This window comes from Pipistrellus kuhlii, unplaced genomic scaffold, assembly GCF_014108245.1.
Source record: "Pipistrellus kuhlii isolate mPipKuh1 unplaced genomic scaffold, mPipKuh1.p scaffold_m20_p_130, whole genome shotgun sequence".
Taxonomy (NCBI): Eukaryota; Metazoa; Chordata; class Mammalia; order Chiroptera; family Vespertilionidae; genus Pipistrellus; species Pipistrellus kuhlii.
Window position 1 is genome coordinate 284,886 of NW_023425439.1, and position 8,554 is coordinate 293,439.

An 8,554-nucleotide genomic window follows, 5' to 3' on the forward strand; every position below is an offset into this window, starting at 1 on the left:
TAATTACACAAGTAATGCATGAAAGCATGCACATTGCAAGATGCCTGAATGACACAGAAGTGTGTGGAATAACAAGCCATAGCTTGCCTTCTCTCTCGCCCAATCCCACTGCACTCGACTGAAGCAATTATTCTGTTGGTGATTGCCAAGTGGTGATTTTCTAATTCCATTATTCCTTCTACGTTACTTCATCTGCAATAAAGAAGCGCTTTCTCTTCTCCTCCATTTATTTATTCATTCATTTATATATTTAGTTTTGTCATGTGGGTTTGTGGATTCTTCCTTTATTTAATGGGTTATAAACTGCTACACTCATTACTTATTTCGATGCCAAAATTGTCCCAGAATTTCACAAATGGAGTCTTTCAAGCTCGCTTTTGTGTCCTTTCCATATGCCCACCATTCTCTGAGCACTTCCTTACTTTCTGGAACAGTGAGTTATTCCAGGTTCTTTTTAAAAAAATATTTTTAATTGATTTTTTACAGACAGGAAGGGAGGAGGATAGAGAGTTAGAAACATTGATCATCTGCCTCCTGCACACTCCCCACTGGGCATGTGCCTGCAACCAAGGTACATGCCCTTGATCGGAATTGAACCTGGGACCCTTGAGTCCACAGGCCAACGATCTATCCACTGAGCCATACTGGTTAGGGCTCCAGGTTCATCTTGTACGTTTCCTGTCCCAGCTCTGGAATCAGCCATTTCTCTAAGAATCCAGCCTTGGTTCCTTTTGGTAGAGATACCAAGATATAGGCACTAGGTGTGTTCAAATGCTCCAACCAGGAAGTCATTGTTTTTAGGCAACCTCGGTGGGCAAAGTTTATATGCATTTCTTTTTAAAAATATATATATTTTATTGATTTTTTACAGGGAGGAAGAGAGAGGGATAGAGAGTTAGAAACATCGATGAGAGAGGAACATCAATCAGCTGCCTCCTGCAAACCTCCTATTGGGGATGTGTTCGCAACCAAGGTGTACGCCCTTGACCGGAATCAAACCAGGGACCTTTCAGTCCACAAGCCGATGTTCTATCCACTGAGAAAACTGGTTAGGGCGCTTATATACATTTCTACATACACATATACACACATTATCTATCTATCTGTCTGTCTGTCTGTCTGTCTATCTATCTATCTGTCTGTCATCTACCTAATCTCTGTATCATCTTAAAAATGAGTTCATACTGGTACTCCAATTCTAATCCCAAACCACAAGGTTCATTCTAGCCTTCCCCCTTTCCCTTCTCTGACCGTGAGAAATCAGATTATCATTATCCACAATATATTTACTTATTTGTTCAATATTAGGATATACATTCAGTAGTTTCAGAACTGCCGGCCCATACCACTGTGAAAAATAAGGGCACTAACTAGGATTTAGTATTTGTTTATAGTCCTTTTTGTTTTTTCCCCTTCAGTATAATGTTATTCATTTGAAATAGTCTCATTTATTTTGTTTGTATTCCATTTAGTTCTTCCTCCATCCTTGTTGATTGACTGATTATGTAAAACATCAACATGATTTTAAAAGTCAAAACTATATAAAAATTATACCCAGAGAAGAGTCATTTGCCCACTCCCTATACCCCATTCTCATTCTCTAAACCTTTTCTCCCCATCCTCTGTTGATAGTAAATCTCACTCATTTCTAGTTTACCCATACTGTGTTTCTTATTGCACGAATGAACATAAATATTTTAAATTTCTACTTCTTTCTTACACAAAAGATAATGAATGCAGATACTTTATTGCACTTTGCTTTTGTACTATTTTCTTTACAAATATGTACTGAAATATATGTATTTATAAAAACATTTTAATGGTAAAATAGAATACGTGGCATTGGTGTCTGGTGTCCGTTCCTTCTGCGCCCAGCCTGGCTACTGTCGCCTCCTCATCCAACCCCACTGGAACCTGCAGGCCCCGGACTAGGACAGGGAACTGGGGATGGGTGGCAGCAGACATGTCCCTTTTCCCAGGGGGGCTGAGGGCCAGCTCCCTCCGTGGGGGGCCAGCGGCCAACCTCCCGTGTCCCATCCCTCTCCCAAGCTGGCCAACCTCCAGCAGTCCCTCCACACCATCCCTTCATGCCCACCCCCACCAGCAGGGCCCAATTGGCCCTGATACCAGCCAGGCTTAGGAACCTCACCCATGCACAAATTCATGTACTGGGCCTCTAGTACATATATTCACTTTTCAAGAATAATTATAATTTTTTAACCTTTTTATTAAATTGGGGTGACATTGGTTAATCAAATTCTAATTGCAAGTATATAGAAATGAAGTTTACTTTGAATATAGACTTTTATTTTGTAAGCTTGTTATACTTGTTTGGTAGGATTTTTACAGATTTCTTAAGATTTTCTATAGAAAATAGAGTTATATGTGAAAAAGGCAGCATTTACTTATTCCTTTGCAATCTGAATGCTGTTTATTTCTTTTTCTTACCATAGTGGAAGGGTTAGAACCTCCAGTACATTGTTGAAGAGCAGTGGGGTTAGACATTCTTACTTTATGGTTAATCATAAAGAGAAAGCATTCAGTCTTCCTTCCATAGTGTATGATGCTGGCTGTAGGTTTTTCAAAGATATTCAATATCACTAATCATCAGGGAAATGCAAATCAAAACCATAATAAGATATTACCTCATCCTATTAGGATGACTATATATAACAAATGCTAGAGAGGATGTAAGAAGGCAACATCTTTGTACAGTGTTGATGGGAATATAAACTGGTACAGCCACTATGGAAAACAGCATGGAGATTCCTAAAGAAATCAACAACAGAACTATTATATCATTCAGCAGTCCCATTTCTGCATATATATCCAAAGGAAATTAAATCACTATCTTAGAGAGATATCTGTACTCCTCTGTTTATTGCAGCATTATTCACAGTGGTCAAGGTATTGAAACAACTTAAGTGTGTGCCAAAAGATGAATGAATAAAGGAAATTGGAAATGTGATGTATATCACACACACACACACACACACACACACACACACACACTGAAATATTCAGCCTTAAAAAGGAAGTTCTGCTATTTGTGACAACATGGATGAACTTGGAGGCCATTATGTGTGGCATCACTTTATGTGGAACCTAAAATCAGAGAGTAGAATGGTGGCTGCCAAGAGGTGGGGCTGGAGTGGGGGAAATGGGAGAGGCTGGAGTGGGGAAAATGGAAAGGGTATAAATTTTCAGCCGAAACCGGTTTGGTTCAGTGGATGGAGCATCAGCCTGCGGACTGAAAGGTCCCAGGTTCGATTCCGGTCAAGGGCATGTACCTTGGTTGTGGGCATATCCCCAGTAAGGGGATGTGCAGGAGACTTCTGATCAATGATTCTCTCTCATCAATGTTTCTAACTCTCTATCCCTCTCTCTTACTTTCAGTAAAAAATCAATAAAATATATATATTTTAAAAGAAAGGGTATAAACTTTCAGTCATGAGGTGAATAAGGTCTAAGGATCTATAATTGAATTTGTTAAGAGAGTGGGATTTGGCTATTCTCACAAAAAACAGAGTTAAGATGTGAGGTGCTGGATGACATGGTGGGATCACTTTTACCATGTACATTTATGTCAAATCATAACATTGTGTATGTAATTTAAATACACTACAATTTCATTTATCAGTTATACCTCAATAAAACTAAAGAATGTTTTCATTCCTTTTATTTGGTTCATATATAACATATGTCTACAATTTATCACAATATATTTTAAGTAATATTATACCACTTTGAATAAAGCATATGAATTTTATTTTATTTTATCCTCACCTGAGGAGTGAGGAAATTTTTCTGTTGATTTTGGAGTGGAAGGGAGGGGAGGGGAGATAAAAAGAAGGAGGAGAGGGAGGAGAGAAAGAAAGAGAAAGAGAGAGAATGAGAGCTAGATAGAGAAACATTGATGTGACAGAGATACATCCATTGGCTGGCTGCCTCCCACATATGCCCCACCTGGAGGCCAGGATCAGACCTGCAACCTAGGCACATGGCCTTGATCAGGAATCTAACCCTCCACCCTCTAGTGCAGTGTTTTTCAACCTTTTTTGGGCAAAGGCACACTTGTTTCATGAAAAAAATCACGAGGCACACCACCATTAGAAAATGTTAAAAAATTTAACTCTGTGCCTATATTGACTATATATAAAGTAATTCTCTTGAATAGGAATCAAATAAACACAAAGAAAGTATTTTATAATTACTTTATTATGAAATATTAAGTAAACAAAATAGTGAAAAATTATAAAATTCTTGTCTTGTCTGCACCTACGGCACACCAGGCAACATCTCGCGGCACACTAGTGTGCCGCGGAACAGCGGTTGAAAAACGCTGCTCTAGTGTGCAGGCTGACTAAGCACTGAGCCACGATGGCCAGGGCTAGAGTATAAGAATTTTAAACTGTATAATTCCATTTTACTTTTTCCTTTTATGTATGTTATAAACCCCACAATATATAATTATTTTAGGCTTAAAGTACTGTCAACTTTTAAAGAAGGAAATCTTATCTTTTGTGACAGCATGGATGGACCTAGAGAACATTATGTTAAGTGAAATAAGCCAGTCTGAGAAAGACAAGTACTATCTGATTTCACTTATATGTGGAATCTAGTGAACAAAAATAAAGTAATGAACAAAAGAGACTCAGAGATAAAGAGAACAGACTGGCAGCTGTCAGAGGGGAGGGAGGTTGGAAAACTGTGTGAAAAGGTGAATGGATTAAGCAAAACAAAACGAAACACAACAACCACCCCAACAATTCAGACACAAACAGCATGGTGATCGCCAGAGGGAAGGAGGGAAGGGGGGGTTGAAAAGAGTAAAGGGGGGATAAATGCTGGTGTAAGATTTGACTTGGGGTGGTGAACACACAATACAATATACAGGTGATGTATTCTAGAGTTGTACACCTGAAACCTATAGAACTTCATTAACCGATGTCACCCCAATAAATTCAATAAAACATAAATAGGATGCTTTATATTTACACACATGTTTATCATTTCTGGTGCTTTTTCTTTCTTGGTACAAGTCCTAATTTCCATATGATATCATTTTCATTCTGTCTTAAGGACTTTGAAAACCTTTTTTTTTTTTTTTTTATCATGCAGGCTTGCTGATGAATTCTTTGAGCCTTTGTATTTCGAAAACTTCGTTATTAAAACTTATTTAATGTCAGTTTTCAATTTTTGTTTGACAATTCTTTTCTTGCACAACATTAATGATGCTACTTCACTGTTTTCTAGTTCCCATTATTTCTGTTACATTTTATCTTTGTTCCACCTTACATAATGAGTCCTCCCCCGGCCTCCACTTTGGCTGCTTTTAAATTTTTCTCTGTCTCTGTGAGTGTGTGTGTGTGTGTGTGTGTGTGTGTGTGTGTGTTTGCAGCTTTTAAACATTTTCATTTTAATGAGCTTTGATTTTGTTTTTTTATCCTTGGGAATCACTGAGCTTCATGCATGTGGGTTTACAGTTTGCATTAAATTTGAAAAAGAATTTCTGTAGATATTTTAAAGAGCTTATAGATTTTGAGAGAGAGGGAAGGGAGAGAGAGAGAAACATCAATGTGAGAGTGAAACATCAATGGACTGCCTCCTGCACACCCCCTACCTGGGATGGAGCCCACAAGCAGGGCATGTGCCCTGACTAGGAATAAAACCAGCAGCCTTTTAGTGCAACAAATGATGCCCAACGAACTGAGCCACACCACTCAGGATTCTGTAAATATTTTTTGTCCACCTCCCTTCAGCAACTTCAATGTATATTAGGCTACTTGAAGTTATTTCACAGCCCACTGTAGCTCCATTCATTTTTAAAAAATATATTTTATTGATTTTTTTTACAGAGAGGAAGAGAGAGGGACAGAGAGCTAGAAACGTCGATGAGAGAGAATCATCGATCAGCTGCCTCCTGCACATCCCCTACTGGGGACGTGCCCACAACCAAGGTACATGCTCCTGACAGGAATCAAACCCGGGATCATTCAGTCTGCAGGCTGAGGCTCTATCCACTGAGCCAAATCGGTCCCGGCTCCATTCATTTTTTAACAAAACGTTTGACAGAAGTGGGGATAATGCTGTACCCCAGGCCCCTGTTCGGGCCATACTCGACACCCTTTTCCTGACTTCCCCGAGGGGCCGCTCCCCTCCCATTTCAACCACCTTCATCTACGTCAGATTTGAATAAAAGGGGAGTCAGTGGCCAGGACAAGGGTTTGGCCATAGGACCAAGAAGAATAGGAATTCAACCCCGCTCTGGGCGGTCCACCCGCTGACCGCAGCTACGGGGCAGGATGCAAAACTCCAGAGGAGGGCAGAGTTGGCCAAACCATGGCCTATCCCAGGAATCAGCCACTCTCAGAACCACTCAGCCTCAGAGCCCCCATCCCTGGACTGAACCTGCCCTGCCTACAGGGACGTGGTGGTGACTGCAGACAGTGGGGACTGCGGCACCCCAGGCCTCTCACCCACACAGTACAGATCAAAGGTTCCTTGTCATTGCCCTCACAGCCTTTCTGAGCTGAGATTTGAGTCTCTGTTCCTGGGGGCAGCCTGTAGACCCTGTGGGGAGACATGTGACACCTATGACTGAAGGAGCCCTGTGGCCTCAAGGGCCATCCGGGGAAGATGTGTTCAGGTGAAAGGGGCTGGGGGTAGGGCTCTTCCTTGGAACAAACTGGGAGCTCCTCCCCATACATCAGTGACCTGAGCCACTGGCCTCCCATGGCTCACTCAGAGTCCGTCCAAGTCCTCACGTGGCCCAGAAGCCCCTATGCGTCCTGTCCCCATCACCTCTCTGACCTCAACTTCTACCTCTCCCTTCATCATGCGGTCTCAGCCACACCAGCCCCCACCTCACACACCTTAGCCTGAGTTCCACTCCCACTTCCCCACTGGCCCTGACCTCCGTCTGGGATGCTCTCCTCTAGGTGTTAGCTCAAATGTCACCATCTTAGAGAAACTTTTCTGGGCCATGCTCTCTAGAAACGCTCCTCTCCCATTTAATTTTTATCATAACCATTAACAACACCTGACAAGTGGCTTGCATTTTTCTGCTTTCTGTTCTAACAGAATGACAGCTCCAGGGAGAGGGGGGGGTCAATTTCTTTCTCTTTAAAAAAAAAAATATTTTTAATTGATTTTTTACACAGAGGAAGAGAGAGGGATAGAGAGTTAGAAACATCGATGAGAGAGAAACATTGATCAGCTGCCTCTTGCACACCCCCTACTGGGGATGTGCCGGAAACCAAGGTACATGCCCTTGACCGGAATCGAACCTGGGACCTTTCAGTCCGCAGGCTGACGCTCTACCACTGAGCCAAACAGGTTTCGGCAGGTTCTTTCTCTTTCCTCACAGCTCGATTCCTAACTCCCATTATAGTGCCTGACAGAAGCTGGAGAGAATGAATGTGAAGATGGAAAATAAATGACATGGAAGGAGCATTGCTAAGAAAGTCACTGAAAATAGAGTTGGAGCCTAACAGGGAAGCGAGCCTCATGCACACCCCGGGCCTCAGAGCTGCAGTGAAGGTGCTAACCTGATGCTGAACAACCTCTGTAAGAACACACATGGGCAGTGCCTCCTTCTTGTAGTTGGTGCCTTCTTCATGTGCATATTGTGACGAAGCAGCTTTGCTAACTTAGCCAGCTAGGGTTCATTTGCATGAAAGAATTACACTTTGTGAGAGATGCAAATCAAAACAACAATGCGGTACCATCTCACACCTGTCAGAATAGCCAGCATCAACAAATCAACAAACCACAAGTGTTGGCGAGGTTGCGGAGAAAAAGGAACCCTCGTGCACTGCTGGTGGGAATGCAGACTGGTGCAACCACTGTGGAGAACAGTGTGGAGTTTCCTCAAAAAACTGAAAATGGAACTCCCATTTGACCCAGTAATCCCACTCCTAGGAATATATCCCAAGAAACTAGAAACACCAATCAGAAAGGATATGTGCACCCCTATGTTCATAGCAGCACAATCTACAATAGCTAGGATTTGGAAACAGCCTAGGTGCCCATCAGCAGATGATTGGATCCAAAAACTATGGTACATCTACACAATGGAATACTATGCTGCCATAAAAAAGAAGAAATTCTCATCATTTGCAGCAACCTGGATGGAATTGGAGAACATCATGCTGAGTGAAATAAGCCAATCAATGAAAGAGAAACACCACATAACCTCACTCATTTATGGATATTAAAGAACATTATAAATTGATGAACCAAAAGACAGATATAAAGACAGTAAAGCAACAAGCAGACTGTCAAATTAAAGCGGGGAGGGTAGGGAGATCTAGGGGAGATAAGAAATCAACCGAAGGACTTGTATACATGAATATAAGTACAACCAATGGACACCAAACTCTGGGGAGGGAGGGGATGTATGGGAGGGGGGACAATGTTAAAATACATACACAGATAATAATTTAATTGAAAAAAATAAAATAAATTGAAAAAAGAATTACACTTTGTGTGGTTTGCTTTGTAAACCCCAACTTCCTTTGTTCTTTCAGAGTGCGGTTTGGGTCGCTACCTA